The sequence below is a fragment of the Marmota monax genome, unplaced genomic scaffold (assembly GCF_021218885.2).
Source record: "Marmota monax isolate L192 unplaced genomic scaffold, Marmota_monax_Labrador192_F-V1.1 WCK01_AAM20220418_F8-fsc00099, whole genome shotgun sequence".
In the NCBI taxonomy this organism is placed as follows: domain Eukaryota; kingdom Metazoa; phylum Chordata; class Mammalia; order Rodentia; family Sciuridae; genus Marmota; species Marmota monax.
The window spans coordinates 6,309,196-6,317,629 of NW_026692126.1; the positions used below are offsets into that span (position 1 = coordinate 6,309,196).

The 8,434-nt window shown below is 39.2% G+C and overlaps 1 non-coding gene across 1 annotated transcript; it reads right to left on the reverse strand.

The window, feature by feature from the left end:
* Positions 1–8,361: 8,361 nt before the first annotated feature.
* On the reverse strand, positions 8,362–8,434 carry Trnaa-cgc (transfer RNA alanine (anticodon CGC)). Its single transcript has one exon. It is a non-coding gene; the product is annotated as a tRNA-Ala (tRNA).

Below are 8,434 nucleotides of genomic sequence, written 5' to 3' on the forward strand. Positions count from 1 at the left end.
TGTAGAGACCCCATGATTGAATCCAGGTGACCACTTAAGAAGAAAAAGACCAAAAGAAACCAACATTCATAGTCACATACCCTGTCTTTCACCCAGAGATGCCATGTGCCTCTTGAGAACTCTGCCAAAAGAAGTCTATCACCAGATGTCCCTCTTTGTTCATCTTATACTACCCTGAGAATTCCACCCTTAAATTTTTAAAATTACCTTTACAATCATTTTAGTCTGAAATAATCTTTCTTTTTCATAAATATCAAGAGCAATTATTGGCTATAAAATTGATGCAGGGATCAATTATATGCATCAAGGATAGATAAGATCATGCCATGTCTTTTCTTTTCTGGCTTCCACGATTTTTTAAATACAGTTTTGTTTTGTTTTTTACTGAAATTTCTCTTTATATATTTGCACCTAGAACAAAGTTGTGAATATCTTTTTTTATTTATTTTTTAGTTTTAGTTGGATACAATACCTTTTTTTGTTTTATTGATTTATTTTTATGTGATGCTAAGGATCGAAACCAGGACCTTGCACATGCAAGGCGAGCTCTGTATCGCTGAGTCACAACCCCAGCCCCCCAAAATTGTGAATATCTTGATGATCATAACCCCATCACAATCATTTATTTAATTCCCTAAAGCAATCGTTCTCAAATTGTGATCCCTGGTCTAGCAATATCAGCATTACCTTGAAACTTGTTAGAAATGTAAATTCTTACATGACGCCTAAAAACTACTGAATCAGAAATTCTAGAGTTGAGTCTCAGTGATCTGTGCTTTAACAAGCCTTCAGGTGATTTGGATGCTAAAGATTGAGAGAACCAATGCCCTAGAGCATCCAAAACAGTCCCCTGAACATTTATTCCATCCACATCCATTCAATACATATTTATAGAGTGCCTACTATCTGCCTGGCAGTAACTTTGGATACATTGCAAAAGCAGAAATGTTCCCTACACCCCCCTCCCCTGAGTTTGTAGGCTACTGAGGAAAGAGACATTATTAAGTAATCTCATGAATAAATATAAAATGGCAGCTGTCATAAGTTGTATGAAGAAAAGGCACATGAAACCTTATAATGCTGTGAAACCTTATAATGCAGAATTGATCTTGTCTGAGGTGTGCTTCTGAGAAAGTGTCACTTGAGCTGGAAATGAAGGACGCACATGGGTTTAACAGGTGGAGCAGGACAAGAGCACCTTCTAGGCTGGGGGAACTTGCTGTGAACAGCCTGTGTGGAAGGAGAATGTGGCCAGCCTGGTGGGAGCTCAGGAAGTCAGATGAGGCCTAGAGGCAGCCCTTCCATCCCAACTCACAAACTATGGGCTTTCCAAAATGATGGAGAGCAGTTTAAAAAGTGTTTTAAACAGGAAGACCTGGGGTAGGCTTTGGAGGTGAATAGTTACAGTTACGTTCTGAAGAGATCACAATATGGAAAACAACTTGAAGGGCCTGAGAGGCTGTGGCAGAAAAAGTTTAAAAAAAAAATTTTTTTTGCTGTCATCCAAGAGGAAAAAGTGCATTCCAAGACCCCAGAAATGTTGTAAAGTGGCAGGTGGACTTGAGAAACGGGAGGTGAACCTGACAGAATGTGATGATGCATTGGATATTTAAAATAAAGAGAACTCAGTGTCCAGGGTGATTTCAGGGTTTCTGTTAGCATGATGGATAAACAGTGGTGCTATTTCCTAAAATAACAAACACCAGATAAGAAGTGGGTGTGGGGACAGTCAGTAGACTAGCTGACATAAACATAAAAGGTGTTGTGTAAGGCACCTGAAAACACAAGAGAATGTGGGTCCTCAATGTGCACGAGGCCCTGGGATTGATTCCCATTACCGAAAACTACCAACACATGATCTTGTGCCACATCTGTGCTGCAAGTCCTCTGATGACTTCCCATCTCAGGTGGGAACGAGAACTCTGGACAATTGGCTTTCCCTGTGCCCTTTGAGGCTCTGAGTTTATTCCTTTTAGCTCTCACCTTCCTATCATGCTTTCTTTCTCTTCTTTTCTGTTCCTCCTGTGCACTCAATCTCAGGCCAGGAACCCTCTTTCCACAGAAAGAGGGTCTACCTCTTTTTCAATAGGAGAGGTAGACCACCTTTACATGCCATGAGGGAAGAGAAACACTATATCTTGATGTGGCTGCGGTACAATTTTTAGTGAAAAGTTGGTATATTTCCCATCTAACAGATTCTACTTCCTGGGAAATAAACCCAGTGGTCTAAGGAAGAGTGGGAAGTAGAGTTAGGTGGTATCATGGAGGAGATGGCACAGGAGGTATGTGGAAAGGGAGGAAGATCTGAAGAGTTGCTGCAGAGGACAAAAATCAATTTAATTGGAGAAAATAGGATTTCCTTGAAAGGTTAAGGTGAGTATATGAGCTTTTCAAAGAAGCCATCTCACAGGGTGCCAACTTCTCCAGTAGGGCTCAGAATGTCACTGTGGTCAGGAGAATGCACACTCTTAAAATAGCCACATTTGAATTTGTGTCATTCAAATATGATGAAAAGATGGAGAAAGAGAACTGGGAGTATAACAAAGGTGTACAGAGGAGTAAATGAATGAATAAATGAATGGCATGTGATGAATGAGTTCTATACGTGTTTGACTTAGTTCCTTAAAATTCCATGTATGAAAATAATCATAGCTAGACCATTGCACATATGATTGTATGTCATTATAGTAACCTTTCACTACTTCTAACCTTGCTTCGAGGCAGCCCTCATGTAACTTCCAGGATTTGCTCAAAATTTTGGCTGTCACCACTTCTCTTCATATGTTCCATCTGATGAGCCCAAATTACAGTGAGTCTGACTGCAATATTAGGGGCTAACCCTAGGGAAAGGTTCCAGGATCTCATTACTGGTGACCTGATTGGGAATGAAAGGGCCTGCATTATGCCTGTGGCATTGATAAAAGCCACTCTGTCCCTTGTAATGCTGCATGCTATCTAGCAAGGGTCAAAGCCAGCCTATGACTGCCTCACCTAGATAATCTTCATCTTCCCCGAGTCAGAAAGAAACAGATAGGGATATTTATAGAGGACCACAAAGATTTTTGTCTTTCAGGTTATTCATATCAATGCATATTGTGTTAGAAATTAAAAGTGATTCTCACAACTGGTTCTACTTCCAATCTGTTATTTTGGTTGAAATTTAAGAAAATTTGACCTCATAGGGATGATATGCATTTGGAAAAAAGAGGAGTACTTTGGTAGCCTTTGAAGTAATTGTGAATAGTCTTGTTTGACACTTCACCAAAACTTGACAATGGAAATTTCTTAAAAGATTGTTGCAGTATGGAATCTGGGAATGCAGGACTACAGTTCTCACACGGTGTACACACATAAGAAAACAAAAATGAAAATGGATGATAACATCTTAATATTATGGGTACCAATAGTATTGACCTCAAAGGGGCCCTGAAAGTGTAGTGGGAACCCTCAGCATTCCCTGAACTATACTTTAAGAATCGTTGCTTTAGCATCTCAAGAAGCTTGCATGACATGGAATGGTAGATTCGATTTTAGGTATTATCACCTGTTTCTAAAAAGTGTGTTTTCCACTGCTTGAAACTATAATAGTGAAGCATCAGAGTTGAGAGGAACATTGAAATGATTCATCTAAATAATTTGTGTTTCAGAAGAGGAAACTGGGTACTGAACAAGGTCAGAGCTGAGTGATTAAACTAAAGCCACCCTGATCATTTGGGAGAGTCAGACACAATTCATGGGTTGTGAAAAGGATACTGGAAACCTGAGATGTACTGAGTATTTTTATTGCCTCAGTTATTCTTCTTATCACAAAGACCAAGGAGAAAACACACACTCTGGTGACATTAGACATCTTTAAATCCTAGAAAAACTGTATCTTTTTTTTTATTCATATAATTTCCCAGCCAAGCCCATTAATGTATGTCCGATCTTAAAAGAAGACATCTTAGAGATCTGAATGGCAGGCAATCTAAAGGAAAAACAGAGAAATATTAAGAAGAAATGCTTTTTATAGTCATTATATTCTCTGTGAATAGTGTCCTTGGACTTGTGCAGTGCACATCCTATGAAGCCATATGCGCCTTCCTGGCCAATCTTCTGATAGTGTGAATGTTCACATAAATCATGGCATATCTGCATGATGTCATAGTGTCAAGCCATTAGTATCATAATTATCTAACAATGGGCAAAATATAATATAATGAATAAATGTTAAATATATATTAAATAATATAATGACTAAATGTTAAAGAAAAATAAGATGCAAATCACAGCTTCCAGATAATCATGATGTTATGAGAACGTAATGTCCCTGTATGGTTTGTCATGCAGAAATACATCCTCCAGTCTTACTTTTCTGTGTCTACAAATTAAACCTAAAAAAATAAAAATAAAAGTCACTATGTTCAGGGGAAGGACCGCGTCACACCATTGGTTCATATTCGGTCTGCCTTGAACCAAAATTGACCAGGTTTTTTCATATATCTCTCTGCTCATCCATGTTCAGTCCTCCTCTTTTTCTCCCCATGCATCCTCCTGCCACCACCTCAGAGCCCAAGTTTTCACACTATTTTGCACAGGATCTCCTCCAGAGCTGTGGAGAGGGAGGAATAAGGAGGAGTGACAGGGAAAGGGTCATCAGTGCCTCCACTCCCGCTTCACGCAGAACCAATTTTTCTTACATAGGAGAATTCTGATAAGATTTCATTTGAGGAAAGTGTTCCATGGAAAAATAAACTTTAATATCACTGCCATAGCTCATATCCATGAAGGTAGGACTTAGGACCTACATAAAGCTTTACATTTTCTTCCTGCTAAATTTCATCTCTTGGTTAAGATCAGCATTCCAGTCTCAGTGTCCTTTCAGTTCTGACTTTGCCATCCACTCTATTTTCTGTCCCTCCCAGCTTTGTGCAATCTGCATGTGTCATTAGCTTGACAGCTCTGTCCTCAAACTAATTCTATAATAAAAATGTTTGAAAAGAGTAAAGCCCTTGAACAAGCCCCTAGACACTGCCCACTGGGTATATTAATTCATTAATTGGTGCTCTCTGGGGTTGATTTGTCAAATCACTTATCAATCTATATAACTATATATAGTGGCTATCTCACCTTGAGCCCAAATTGAGATTCAAATATTTCTAGCAGAATGGTCAAGCCTGAGAAAAGCAGATTTGCAAGAGTCAGTTGACTGAGAACTTGGGTAGAGGACTGAATGAGGAGGGTTATACACAGATGCCTGGGGGTGAAGGAATTGATGTCATATGAGTGTCTTTCCCCAACACCATCCTGTGGGTTGGGATCAAGGTCTAGGGATGGGAGAGGTTACAGGAAGGTCTCTGGAGCAGTGGGTTCCCATAGGGCTGCTCAGCTCCTTAGGGACCTGAAAAGTTCACTAGTCAATAGGGGAGGAAGCCTTTCATTTTCTGAAGTTAGGGTTAGGGAATACCACATTGGAGACAAGCTTTACATTCTCACGGAGAGCATCCTCATACAGCTTTATAAGCAGAGGATATCCAGGGGAAATCAGAGCTGAAGGAACACGTCCCTAGCAGAGTGATAGAAGAGCATATCTGAAATACTGTCTGGGGACTCGCAGACCAGACAGTGAGGCTGTAAAGGTGGAAGTCCCTGAGTAGCACAAAGGAGGCAACATGTCAGGATGAGTGTTTACAGTGGTGTGATCCTGTCTGTATCCCCAAACAGATGAAGCCTAGAGAGACACAGAGATACGGAAGTCGTTCAGAACACATCTCACCCTATCATGAAACACTGAGAAGAAGCCTGCTGAACTCTAAACAATTTTCTGATGTAAACTCTAGTTTCTGCTCCTTTCTAGAAGATTCCTGACAGCTGTTTGGGCCAGTTCTCTGGGAGCAAAACACCTTCCTCTAACTGCAGACCTCCATCATGTTTAAACTCAACTTTAAATTTTCACTTTTCAGAGCTGCTCTGCCCTCCCCAGTCTGAAGAAAACATCGTGATCCCAAAAGTTAGGGAAGAGTAGAGAAATGAGAATCATGAGAAGGTTAATGCGGAATGTGAGGAGTTTCTACGCCAGTGTGGTCCCCAGCTTGCCTGATCACCTGGGACATAATTATATAAAACAAATTTCAGGCCCTTACGTGGAGAAACAGTGGGACCAGGACCCTTCCTCTAAAAGTCTTCCAGATAACTCTGCAGGTCAAGAAAGTTTGAAAACAGTGATTTAGAGCAGTCTCTCATTTTACAAATAAAGAAACTAAAACCAACATGGTTCAAGTTGATTCATTCAAGGTTATGGCTTTATTTTCTCATGTTTATGTTTCCAACATCAAATGGCTGCCAAGAGTATCCCTTTATTCCCTATATACTTTTAGCAGAATATTCAACAGAATCTCAGGACTAGATCCAAAATTATGGTTTCCTAAACATGCACCTAGAAGCCTCAGACACCACAGAACGTTTCAGAGGCTGCTGTAGGCAAAGAAGTTGGAGACAGAATGGTGGAACTGTAGGTTTTTTCTCTTCATGCCCTCCTCTCCCCACAAGAGTAGACTTATTCTTATCTGCTTTATATATTCAGTTCTACAAAAAAGTTCAGTGAGCAAGGCTTGTTGCTTAAAAATAGAATTAGAGATCAACTCATCTAAAATATTCTCATCTGCAAAACTGGCCTTTTTAAAAAGTTCATCTGTCTCAAAAGAAAAAAAATCTTCAGAGCCTCTTCCTTTAAAGTTCATCCAATTTTCATTAATTCTCACTGCTTATAATATCTACACAAATTTATCTAAAGGTCATATTTATTTTATTAATGTAGAGATGACCAATTATTTTTCACCATGTATCTCAAAGAGGTCACTCTTAATAAGGACTATTATCATCGATTTGGTGGAGGAAACAGATGACTGTTTTCTGGCATGAAAAATGCAAAATCAACAGCCATCCTTAGAAAACGATAAGGCATCTAACCAGTGGGCAGCAGCGTGGGGAGAACACAGCAAGAACCTTCTCTAACAGTGATTCTCAGCCAGGACAAGAAGCCCATGAGGTACTGTAAACACTTCAGAGCTAAGCTGTGAAAACCTCCGAAGTTTGATGCCAAATACTGATTAATATGTAAAATTTATTTTTGTTCTGAGGGTATAAACTGATAAGATAATGCTGTAAATTTGAGGTAGTGTGGAGCCAGATACACTTGTAGCCTGTGGGAGGAGAATATGTAGCTTAAGAGTAACCTGGCACCCAAAAAAACATTTATTTTTACTGAAATGTGAGATTTTGCCTAACAAATATTTAAGAAATTCTGCTTAGGGAAGAACACAGTTTAACTCAAAGATGAAGAACGTATAGCTCAGTTAGTAGAGTGCTTGCCTTGCATGCACAAAGCCCTGGGTTCTAATACACAGCATCACACACACACCAAAAAAAAAAAAAAAAAAAAATTCTCCCCAAAATGCATAACTGAAGGGTAGAGAAACAAAGAGGCTGCTACTAAATGCCTTTGTCAGTAGTGAAAGAAGCGATTGTCATTGTTGGTGACTTACCTAATATTCCTTGAAGTCTTTAGTTCCTTTCTAGTTTACCCCCCAAAACCTCTATAGAGGTAAATGTTCTTATGAAATTAAAATTCAAAAAAATACTACAGTAATAGAACTCAAAGACTTAAGCCACAAGGTCCTGCCCTTCCCATCAAGGTACCAGGACTAGTCACTGGAATGCTCTCCAGATCAGAAATTCATAACAATAATGCATAACTTTAGCAACAAAGTAGAATAAATATGGTGAGCACTCTTCCTTCCATTCTGGGTGGGTTTGCCCTATGGAAAATGTTCTTGGTTTCAGAGAAGGAAAGTAATGGGCCTGCTGGGTTCATGTCAGTAGCCTGTACCCTGCTCTACATCATGAGGCAGGGCTGGTACCAAGAGGGAATGGGCATGATGAAAGTGTCCTCTTCCCCAGAGTTCTGATCAGAATGTCTTCTTCTCCTGCTTCACAACTCCATTTTTTTAAATGCTTACTGAACAATTTACTGTTATCCTCATACCATTAAAAAGATAAGGGAAGTATAAGATACCACCCCTACTCTCAAAAAAGTGTAATATTGGGAAATATATAAGAAATTATTAGACTTATATAAATAAGAAGTGCCTACTATTATTCATGTCAAGTGTATGGGATGCACAGTAAGAGTTACAGGTCAAGAAGGATGGTATCAATTAAGAAAAATGTTAATGGAGACAATTTTCATGGAAATATAATTAGAATAATGAAAATGATAGAATAGTTTTGAGATTTCAAACCATTTTCGAGTGCTTATCATGTCCCAGATACCAAACCACATACATTAACAAAATCATTATAATTTTTTTTTTTTTTTTTTTTTGGTGGTGCTGGGGATTGAACCCAGGGCCTTGTGCATGCGAGGCAAGCACTCTACCAACTGAGCTACAGCCTC